Source organism: Lepeophtheirus salmonis, chromosome 3 (genome assembly GCF_016086655.4).
Source record: "Lepeophtheirus salmonis chromosome 3, UVic_Lsal_1.4, whole genome shotgun sequence".
Taxonomy (NCBI): Eukaryota; Metazoa; Arthropoda; class Copepoda; order Siphonostomatoida; family Caligidae; genus Lepeophtheirus; species Lepeophtheirus salmonis.
The window spans coordinates 29,756,710-29,768,298 of record NC_052133.2 but is presented as its reverse complement, the minus strand read 5'-3'; the positions used below and the strand labels follow the sequence as shown (position 1 = coordinate 29,768,298).

Sequence of the window (11,589 nt, the reverse complement as noted above, 5' to 3'; positions counted from 1 at the left end):
AAAAGAACAAAAAAATTGTTATTAATAACAATTCACATTGGACTAGTTTTAGTATTTCATATAAATACAATTTACATTAAATGTTTTCTCTGGATATAATGTCTATAAATTCATACAAATTTTTCAATTGTTTATCGTTTTATTTTAGGGGTTTCCATGGACCGTGTGTTCTTTGAACAGAACATTTTTTTTTTAGCGCTAAAACTCAGATTTTAGCGTTCCGTTCCAATATTACTCACAAAAAATCAAGAAATCAAAGTTTATATATATATTTTAAATTTTTTAAATATGATTGAAAGGGCTGATAAAGCAAAGACGAACGCTTGGGAGACCTATTTTGTGGAAGTGGCACTGTGGGAGGGGGCTCTGAGTGGGTATTTTTGAAAGCTCTTATCGAAGAAAAAAGTTTACAGTATTCTACGTTAACTCTAACAAATGAACTTGACTAGTTAAATAATTATAAATAATTTCGCCGAGAATGTAAGCAAATGGGCCGATAAAAATAATAATTTTGCTCTCTTGTGTTGTGTGGGCCGCAGTATAGCCCTGCTTGAACACATAGTTTCCCTATTGGGTAGTTGGACTTCACCCAGAGCAAGACATCCTCCTTGAGGACGTCCTGTTACTCCTTGGCCCCATGTTTTTAGGCCTTTGGGGAACCAATACGAGGGCATCCTCTTCCTGTCTCATGCCACAATTCCCAACATCATCACAGAGGCTGAAAATTTAGTCTGATTTACTGGCAAAACATCATAGACCGCGTAGGCGAGGTAATGGTCGTTCCTGAAGTTTCTCGACTAGTCCATGATCCATTTTTTCTTGTATTGATGTTGTGCTGGGCCCAAATCAAATAGGCAGTTATGGGTCATTTTATTGCTAATTCGAATTATTGTGTTGAAAAATCTTGAAACCTAGTTCTCAAATGAGGCCTCCCTGACACTAACAAAGTGGAAGTCACGATTTGACTTCGTATAGTGTACCTATATGGTACTACCTTATGATTGGAACGTAGAACGGAATGGAAATAATGGCTGAACGATGAACACTGAAGGAAGAAAAAAAAACCAAATTGAACGTAACACTTACAAGCCTGTATATATACCAAACTTTTTTAAGTGTAATATCTATCGCTATAAATGGTTTAGGTATAATTTATACCTTATCAAAAATCAATTATTCATCTAACACTCCAAACCTAGAAAAAGGGCCTAGCAACACCACTGGGGATAACTTTAGAAATTCTGCTATTTTGGGAGGGCCCATGACACTTTGACCTTTAAAGTTTCGGCTACTTTCTGGAACCACTATAGTACTGGTATATCGAACAAAACTCCATTGTTCAATCTGTTTTGGATATTCAATGACAAATCCAACAAAAATGAGGGAATATCAATCCTCTGAAACACATTTATAACGAATAAACAAACCAAAAATTAGGACAGTCACTTATACATATATCACAATATATCAACGCTTTAGAATTCATAACAGGAAGCAACTACATTAGTTATGACTTCATTAAATCAAATTGTCATAATAGACATTAAACTTGTAATTACGCATGAATATGTACTGGTATGCAGATATATATAACTTTTATTGATCAAACGCAGAGAGACACAAATAGAAACATACACATTTGTTATGTACATTTGTATACATGTATCATAAAAGTATATTAGAGAGCATTGAGGTCATGATGACCTGTTGCATTTAGTCATCATAAACCATTAGGTTCTAATTTATTTATAATTATCGACATATGTTATATTTTCTCAGGTTGAATCGGTTAAGCGAAGTCTAGTTGAGCTCTTAATTTATCAAAACGAGTCTATATTGGTGTAGACTCTAGATTAAACAGCAGCATCTGTCCACTAACAATGGAATACTTTGAAAACATTATATATAGATATTTAATGTGAAATTGGAACGGAGAACAATTGCAACCAGTTTTTTTTTTTTTTTTTGGCTCAATTACTCTGTGTTGGTTTTGATTCAGACATCCAAAAATTTAACACAGGATGCCAAAAAGTGTTTGCTATTGTTTGAATCTATTCAAAGATTATACTAATCAGTAATATAATCATTAATTGCATTTGAGTGAGAACTGCCAAAAGTGTATATTACCTCAATAGCTGTGGACGGTTGCAACAGTAAAAAAATCAAATTAGAGTTAGAAATTTAGAAAATTATTTTAAAGAAACATAAAAGAAAATACTTCAAGATGTTGAATTATTAACTTTCAATGTATTATATCAGATTAAAATATAATACTATCAGTACTATAGATCGGATAAATTCACTCTCATTGAGTTTTGAAATAGAAACCAATTGTAATTGAGTTGATTTTAACTCTAACCATGTAAGTACAATAAGTCGCACATACTTAAAATATAACATTCTGTAGCTCTAAATTACTTACTCAGACCCCTAACCTGGGTAAAATTAGGTATGAAAAATTGTGTAATTATTGTATGAAGCGTAACAATATCAATTTCTGTTCAATAGGTAAGCTTTTAATTTTGATAAAATTATATTAAATAATAGCAAAATAATTAATATTTCAAATAATATAAGTTACAAACAAAACAATGAAAAACTAATTACACTATCACAAAAAAATTACTCCTTTAAAAAAAATATATATATCCCCTTAAAATCAGTTTTTATATTATATCTTAAAGACAATATGAAATAAATTATTAATATTTTTACAATAATCTGCGTTATAGGTTTTATACAATTCTGATAAAAAATTTGTAGCAGTTGTTTTTGATGTTGCTGAAAGATGGACTGTGTCAACTGTCGTCGGTCTTTCCTTCTGTGATGTATATTTCGTTGTTTAGGAGCAATTATATTTTTTGTGAAACATAAATTGTCAGTATTACAGATTTTGGGAATACATATTCTCGATTATCAAATAATGGATAAAAAAAAAATATGGTAAAACTTTAACAATTTAATATTGACTATTTTAACAAAAGAAATGATGTTTGATCTTTATTACACTTTAAAAGTGTTGTTCGCTATACCGATACTAAAGTATTAGCGGAGAGCTGACGTATTTAAAACGGTTCTATACGAATTTGGTACTAGAACCCGTTTTTATAACGTCGTAGAAATATTGCCTCCTAATAATGTAACCCCTCAAATTTCTGAGCCTCCTGCTTAATCCCAATAAAAAAAATTCCTTTATATAACAAGGAAGAATGAACATGGTTCTTTAATTATAAAATTGATAGGATTGAGAAGAAAACTAACTTAAACTATTTCGTGAGTTTGAGAGATTAAAATCGAACAAACCCTATAACAACGAGTTTCAAATAGATTTTTTCTCATTACTCCTAATCAATTACAATTTCTGGTCCCCAAACTTTCTGGAATTATCAATATTTGGCGAATTGTTCTAATGCTAAAAGTTATTTACATTCGTGCTTTAGAGGGAAAACTATTTAAATAACCAAATGATGTTGATATTAAATTATTTCAAAAATAAAATTATTATCGGTACTAGAGATGGGTACGAGTCATACCCTTACCCGGAACATCATTGAAAAATATACCGCATTTTACACGTAAAAATGGGTACTCGGCGGATAAAAACTCTTCACGCGTAATATTTGATCAAAAGAATCCGGGTATTTCTTTTATTAGACGGGTACCTGTTTTACTCAATTTATGTTTGAAAACTGTAGCATATCCTACTGTAGACAATAAAAGAAAATATATTTGTATTTAAAGAACGCAACCTTACATGTTTTACTCTATTTATTATATGATTACAACTCTAAGGTATGTTGAGTCCAAAGAAATATTTCTACCAATATATTTTCATTTAATCAATAAAAATAATCTTTGCCTAGGTATATTTCATTTTATGAGATGAAGTATGAGATCCTTTTTTGACTTGCAAAGGCGTGGACCTGGATAGATCTGAAAGTAGTACGAAAGGATTATTTGATCATTATGAATGGAGTTCAAGTGATAATTTTACTGTGAAAAGTCTCCCAATGCAATCATTATAGGATAATGAAAGTTTGTACGGTACATCTTTATTATTGAATAATTATTCATTAACGTCTATAAATCCATAGATAAACCGTCAAATACCGAGAAAAAGGGAGTTCTTTTTCTGGAGCAGTAGCCCCGAAATAAGGATCCTCTATTTTTTACATGAACAAAGATGAGCAAAAAAGTGATTTGTAATCTCTGTAAAAAAATAAATAATAATAATAACAGCTTGTGGTAGCAGTACCTCTAATATGGTGAAACATCTAAAGTCTTTTAATCTTGCAGATTTGAGTAAAGATTCTAAGAAGCTTCCTAAAATATCAGAATAAATGTATCGTGTCACAAAGTCATCCAATCCTTGAAAAAAGAAATTAGACAATCTTGTTTTGGAAATGATCATCAAAGATCTACGTCCTTTCTCTTGTGCTGAAGATTCCGGATTACGAAATTTGGTCGCCAATCTTGATCTAGGATATATTTTGCCTAATAGAAAGACCCTTAGTAATAAATTACTCCCTCTTAAGTTCGACAAAATGAAGACTCTTCTCATGGGTGAATTAGCAACTGCAGAACAGATTTCCCTCACTACAGATATTTGGACTTCCTGTAACAATACCGCCTACATTAGTTTGGCTGCACATTTCATCAATCGTATGTAAAACCCAGATCAAAGTCGTTCTTGTCTTCAGCAGAGATGTCATTCATTCTTAACCGCCCATAATTCACATAATATTCAATCTTTCATTGAAAATGCCATCTACAAGTTATCCATGGAGGAAAAAGTTGTTGCTATTACAACCAATAATCCCCATGTTATGATTCAGTCTATTAAAAATACCAACATCAAGAATGTCAGCTGCTTTGCCCACTCCCTTAATTTTGTGGCTCAAGTGGGATAAGGAATAATACTAAATTGGATAACCTTAGGAATAAAGTTAAGTCAATTGCAACATTAACAAGACGAAGCACAAATGCAAAGCGACTACTCCATTCAGCTCAATCCGAGTTGCACTTGGAAAATTTGATTCTCGTTCAGGATTGCCCAATACGCTGGAACAGTCCTTTAGCGAAACAAGTCAAAAGGAGTCGTTAATTTCTTGAGAATGCACAAAATTTAATTCATCCTAGTCCAACATGTCACAAATTCTTACACGTAACCTACTATATATGCATACATAATATATATTTTATTACAATAATTTATCTTTAAAAAAATAATTTGTAGTTTATTTAAATTCTAATGAGTTTACTATAATAATTTACTTTGGCACTAACTAACAAAGTACTTTGTAATCATATTTCAGTTAGGATCTACGTGATATTTATGTACAAAGTACTTGTTAATTTATAAACCTGCAATATAGGGATAGTTATTAATAAATTGAATAACCTTTTTAAGACCTGTTTTGTTTTAGAAATACCCAAAAAAAAAAAATTATATCAACCCTCTATCTTATTTATTTAATTGATAAAAGTATACACGAATAAGATTATATACTTGCGTACCTTGTTACTATTTTATTATTAATTACAAACTGCAGCATCCTCTTTAATAGACAATAACAGCAATGATAAAAAAAATTAGGTCATGTGATAAAGAACTCATTAAGTTCATTTGTTCTTTATATTATGAAAATTTGTCAAAACAATAACTGTTATACATAGTTACTTGCTATTCTTTCAATTATTAAGTGTAGATTAGGAATGGTTTTCAGATATTTTATTTAATCAAGAAAACATGAGTAATTGAGCTTTCTAGTCGGATTGAATCGTGCTTTATTAGAAAGAACCTTTAGAACTACAGGATAAAGCACAAAACTTACTTAGATATGCACTTAAGTTACTGATAAGTTATGTGAATTGTTACTTCAATAGGGAAAAAGTAAGGGGCCCTCCCAACTTTTTGAAAAATAACAACAATGAAAAGTTGCATTATGTTTTTGTCATAAATATATGTCGTCAATTTTGTTAAATCAAAAACATTCAAATTGGAGTGGTAATAAATTGATATGTTAACAACATAAAAGGCGCTTCAAATATGATTACGTTCGCTCCTCACTGTATTTTGAATTCGATTATATTATTATTTATATAACTTTTCAGTTATCTAAAAGTACTAGTGGTAGTTTCCAGCATTGCCCAGAGTCATTCAGCGACGGCTAAAAAGATAAATTTGTCTTTTATAGCATAGAAAATACCCCCACCAATACATCCTCAGTGTTAGTTTCCGTTTTTCATCAGCTCACTCACACATAATTACTCAATACAATAATACTAACATCAAATAATATGACGTGTTTTCTCAAGGATGAAATAATAATAATAAGAGTTTGAAAAATAAAAAAAAATATGACTTTTTAGTACTTTAGTCTTAAGAGTGTTCCCTAACATAAAGAAACAAAATAAATTTTAACATACCAGAGTTTACATTTTATTCATATACGCACATGAATTATTATATAATAGGTACATGAGGGACTGTTATATATTGATGTAGTTCATACTTGTAGATATTATATTGCACTATATACAGTGCACCAGGTGACTTGATGTCATATATTCAGACATTCATATATTTAGACAGACAGAAAGACTGCTTTGATTTATTATTATATATAGGATGATTCCATATAATATCTGGAGTAATTGATGTATAACTATTTTTCATTTTTGGGTCAACTAACTTTTGGCTTCCAAAATTGCTTAGCGTTAACCCTATATGTATTTTATTTCTATAGTTATGGCACCCATCATCATGACAGAAGAGTATAACTACGGAAATAAACAATTTAAGAGAAGAAATCGCAAGCATTTTTCAATAAATATTAAGACGTCACACAAAAGATGAAGTACTAAGGTTGCTTAGTCATTATTTATATAAGTACTCATAAAAAAGAAAAGACTTGAATACTTTAGGAATAACCCGGATTACTGATCCATCCCCGAGTGTAGAACATCCTTCAATATTAAGTATTTGTTAGATAATAATAGATAAATATTATTTATCTTCTTTCAATTACAGTATGAAGAACTATATTAATGATTTTCGAACAAGTCATTATCTTTATTATACCTTGGAACCTTTTCTTCAAAAAGAAACAGAACAGAAGTTAGCCGATTATAGAATTATTATTATTTATTAATTGTTGGAAATTATTCACATTTATGTCATTTATGTTTAACGAGTCAACATTCAGAAAATTATTATAGAGGAAATAAGTACGTTGAAAAATCGTTTATATTTTTATGTTTGTGAGGTAACGCCGTGTTCAATGTTCATGGATTTGTGGAAGAATCAAGAAAATAAATTTCAAAAGAACAAAAAAATGATTCTTATTGTTGTATAATTCATTCCCAAAAGCCATTACATTTTACTAAAGTAATGATCCAAACATAATTTCGTAATAATATAAGGAAAAACATATATTTTCATACAACAATCTACATACAATGAGTCTTGCCAAATTTGTGGTCATTAATATATATGTACTGTACATATATATACAGTACAATGTACATATATTATCACGAGTATGAACATAACTATATATAAACTAGATTAAACTACTGTAATTTTATTTTGAGTCTTGAAAGGGATATGAATGACCATTATGTCTCTCATTACTGGTTTCCGACTTCTAATTGTCACCTTACCAACAAAATCACACAAACTAGCATATCTCAGAAAAAAGTCAATATATTTCCATTATTCCAAAACTGGCAACAATGTTATTTTGTCCAAAGTTAATTCCTTCAACCCTCTAAAGCGAACAGTGACGGCCTTCACCATTCCTTGGTCCATCTTGCTGCACTCATTGTTAATTAGGAAGGTTGTTGTGTTGTGGACACATCTCTTGATATTTAATTCCAACATACCGCAGAAAAAGTAATCAATTGGATCTAAATCAGGCGATCTGGGGGACCATTAGAGATTCAGCCTTTTCCTTGTTCTTTCTGAAAGCAAATGGCGAGTCTACAGCTTGTTTGAATTTCAGTGTAAATCCTCCAGTGGCACTGTGTTCCAGTTAATCCAATTATCTGGCCAAGCTGGCAGTTGATCTTCTGGGATCATCCAAAATGTCAGCCACCACCCTCATGATGACCCTCTTTTGCCTTCAATTTCTTTTTGAAAATTGTAGCAGGGTACGCCTGATCTTCCTGTATCTCTTCCTCATCCTCTGAATGAATCGTATTTGTAATCCTAGTGTGTTCGTAATCTCCCTGTTCGTTATTTTATACTTTGACTTCACCAAAGACATCATAACGGCGCAACGTTACAGCTCTTTAGTAATTTCAAAATTATCTAATTTTCCGTATGCCGACTCAATCGTAATTTATAAGCTAGTATATAAATTTTCATAGTATCAAAAATAAAACAAGATCAAACATGAAAAGAAATATCAAATGTGTCAAGCTTTCCACGACAATTTTCTACGACGAGACATAGATGTAGGAACCTTGTATATGTAAGTACAATTATATAAATTGAAATTATATATTTTCGTGGGCTATAAACACATTTTATCTCTGTATATGAAGATGATAGATAAATTATTATGATACTATTGTATTCAAAATCCGTTATATGATGAATAACGTGCTAATTTTAAATTTAAATTTATAAATTATCTGTTTTATGAACCCAGATGTTGTGTTATGAATAATCCCACTTTTTTGACGAAACTTACTCTGATAATGGTGACATTAAAACACACAAATAAACTAAGTAACTTTTTCCCCCCATATATAGGCATCGTCCCCCATCATCAAAAGTCAAATTCTCCAAATTTTATTGCCAGAATCGTCAACAAGATGGCCCTTTTCCACGCAATTGGTAATGTTAGTCTTCTGTAATTTTTGAAAGAGAAAGATCATGAAAAAGACTGATCCTTTTAGAAGGGGGTTTTATCCATAATAAGAAATGCTACTGGCTTCAATTTTACAGAAAATTTAAGTACAAATTATAGTGCAGATGTGATTAAAAGGCCTTGGTAATACTTTAATCCTATTTTCTGTAAAATACTTGTGGTGTTGACATTTTTATGTAATCATTTATTAAATGACAAATGATGCATAAGTTGTAAATAAAAATCGACATACAGTAACATCCTTTTAAAGTGATATTGTTACTCTATCCAAATCATGTCACGGGTTAAACATCACGATAGAAACTGTAAAAGTATAGCAAGTCCGACTTTTTCAAATTGAATGTGGATAAGAAGACAAACCAAACGATGAAACCAGAGACAAAACAAAACATTGATAATTATTATTAATATTTTTATGATAGCAACATGATTCAAGTAATAATACTGGATTAACTATGATGTTCACCCAATAAAAAAGGGATCTCCATATACTCTTATCAAGAGGTTGTGTATAATAAGCAATTTCATTGACTTCTCTTCACCTTTTTTTTGGCGTTCGGGCGTTATCTTTTATTTATTATTTACCTACATACACACCTCCTGTTTCTTCTTGTCCGACGACTTGCATAAGTTTTTGGGTGGAGCCCTGTCTGAATGGAGTTTTCTTTACTATCTTTTTTCTTCTGCATGTAAGGGCGCTGAAAAGGAGTGTGCGGGGTCTATTTGCAACTCAAAAGTGGACCTATATAAGCTTTGGTAATCCAGGGAATCAGTATCACTTGTTTTCTGTAGCGAATACACAGTAGCAGTTCAATTTTCTCAAACAAAAATGAAGGCTTTCGTAAGTGTTATACAGCATCTTTTCTTTCATTTTACAATACAAACAACAAAAACAAATCGATAAACCAATAAAAAGACAACAGCAGTTCTTTATAAATCATAATAATTACTCACTTCTTTTTCAGGTCGCTGTTCTTTCTACCCTCATCGCTGTTGCTTCAAGCACAGTCCTCCCCGGTGCCTATGCCCATGGACACGGATTGTACGGTTATGCCGGATATGGTGCCCCGTAGCTCACCATGGTGTTTATGCTCACGCTCCTGCCGCCTACCCTTATGCCTACGCTGATGCCTACCCGTTGCCGAACCCTACCTCCACGAAGAAGTTGCAGCTGAGGAATACGTTCACGAAGAGGTCCCTGCTGAGGAATACGTTCATCAAGAGATCGCCGCTGAGGAATACTCCCACGAGGAGGTCCCTGCTGAGGAATATGTTCATGAGGAGGTCGCCGCTGAGCCCTACATTCACCAAGAACCCGTCTATGCTCCTGCTTATTACTCCGGATATGCTGCCCCAGCTGCTTACCATGGTGCTTATGCCGCTGCCCCAGCTGCTTACCACGGTGCCTACGCCGCCGCCCCTGCTGCTTACCACGGTGCCTACGCCGCTGCCCCAGCTGCTTACCACGGTGCCTACGCCGCTGCCCCAGCTGCTTACCACGGTGCTTATGCCGCTGCCCCAGCTGCTTACCACGGTGCTTATGCCACTGCTCCCGTTGCTGCTGCATACTCAGCTGTCCACGCCGCTCCCGCTGCCTACCATCAATACTAAGCCAAATCCTACATATTTCAAAGACTTGTTTATTTGTAATTGAGTGCGGATTATTTCGCGGTCAATTCTTGTTTTTTTATCAACCATGGGCATCATACAGCGATCTTTCATAAGATCTCCATAGTTCATCTCTTTTTCCACTACCCCAGCTCGAACTCGATCAACAACGATGAGATCAAGAAAGAAAAACATTCAATCAAAAAAGCCTTCCTTTTACTATTTTCCCGAATCGTGTTAGGGCCTATTTAGGGTCAGTAATCAATTGGTGGAAAAGTTTGAGAAAGAAAAAAAAAAAAATTGAATTTGAGTTCTGTCGTTTTCGCTAATTTTTATACAAAGATGAAATATATATATATATATACAAATTATATATTTTCAAAATAAAAAAACTCCATAAATTTTAAAAAACTAATTGTTGCGTCGTCGTTCTTTCTTATCTCACTGAATCATATGTTTTTTGTAACTAAGACTCTACAGTGAGAAATTTCTTGCGGGTATCAAATTATAAAAGTTCAAGTATCTATGTTTACTTTGTTAAACAAAAAAAAAATGAAACTCATCCCTAGTAAGTACAAACTTAAAGTATTTTATAGAATATAAATTAATAAATAAAGACATGGCATGCGAAGGTTTCTAGTCTTATAAATTTGGTTTCCAATTTTTCGATTGGAATTGATCTGAACAACTCGACCCAGTTCGACTCAAATTGACATAATCCTCGATTAAAGTTTTTATAGTTTGAATGAAAGGTATAAATTTCTTCAAATATTGCCTCAATGACCTTGAAATATACGAATATGAATACCATAGAAACAAACTTAATTATTAGTGATGTGATGTTCATGAACGATTTGTTTATAATGAAAAACATTTTATAAATGCTAGGTGGGTCAGAAAGATAAGATTTTCTATTAAAAAGCTTTTGAGACAGTTTTGCAATTGTTTGTCTCATTATTGTTTGAGCGGTGGTCAAAGATTAACACCAGGAAAATACGCCATATTTTACAGTTTTTCTTCGAATAAGGAGAAACCACAAGCCAGGCAGTAGTTAAAGTGAATTTTGTTTATAGTCTTGATACTGTAACAGCCAATTATGTAA

The 11,589-nt window shown here is 32.3% G+C and overlaps 1 long non-coding RNA gene across 1 annotated transcript; it reads left to right on the top strand.

Moving 5' to 3' along the window:
- The first annotated feature begins 9,199 nt into the window (after nt 1-9,199).
- LOC121114882 (uncharacterized) lies at nt 9,200-10,902 on the top strand. The gene is made up of 2 exons (XR_005863364.2): nt 9,200-9,720; nt 9,845-10,902. It is a non-coding gene; the product is annotated as an uncharacterized lncRNA (long non-coding RNA).
- The last annotated feature ends 687 nt before the right edge of the window (nt 10,903-11,589 follow it).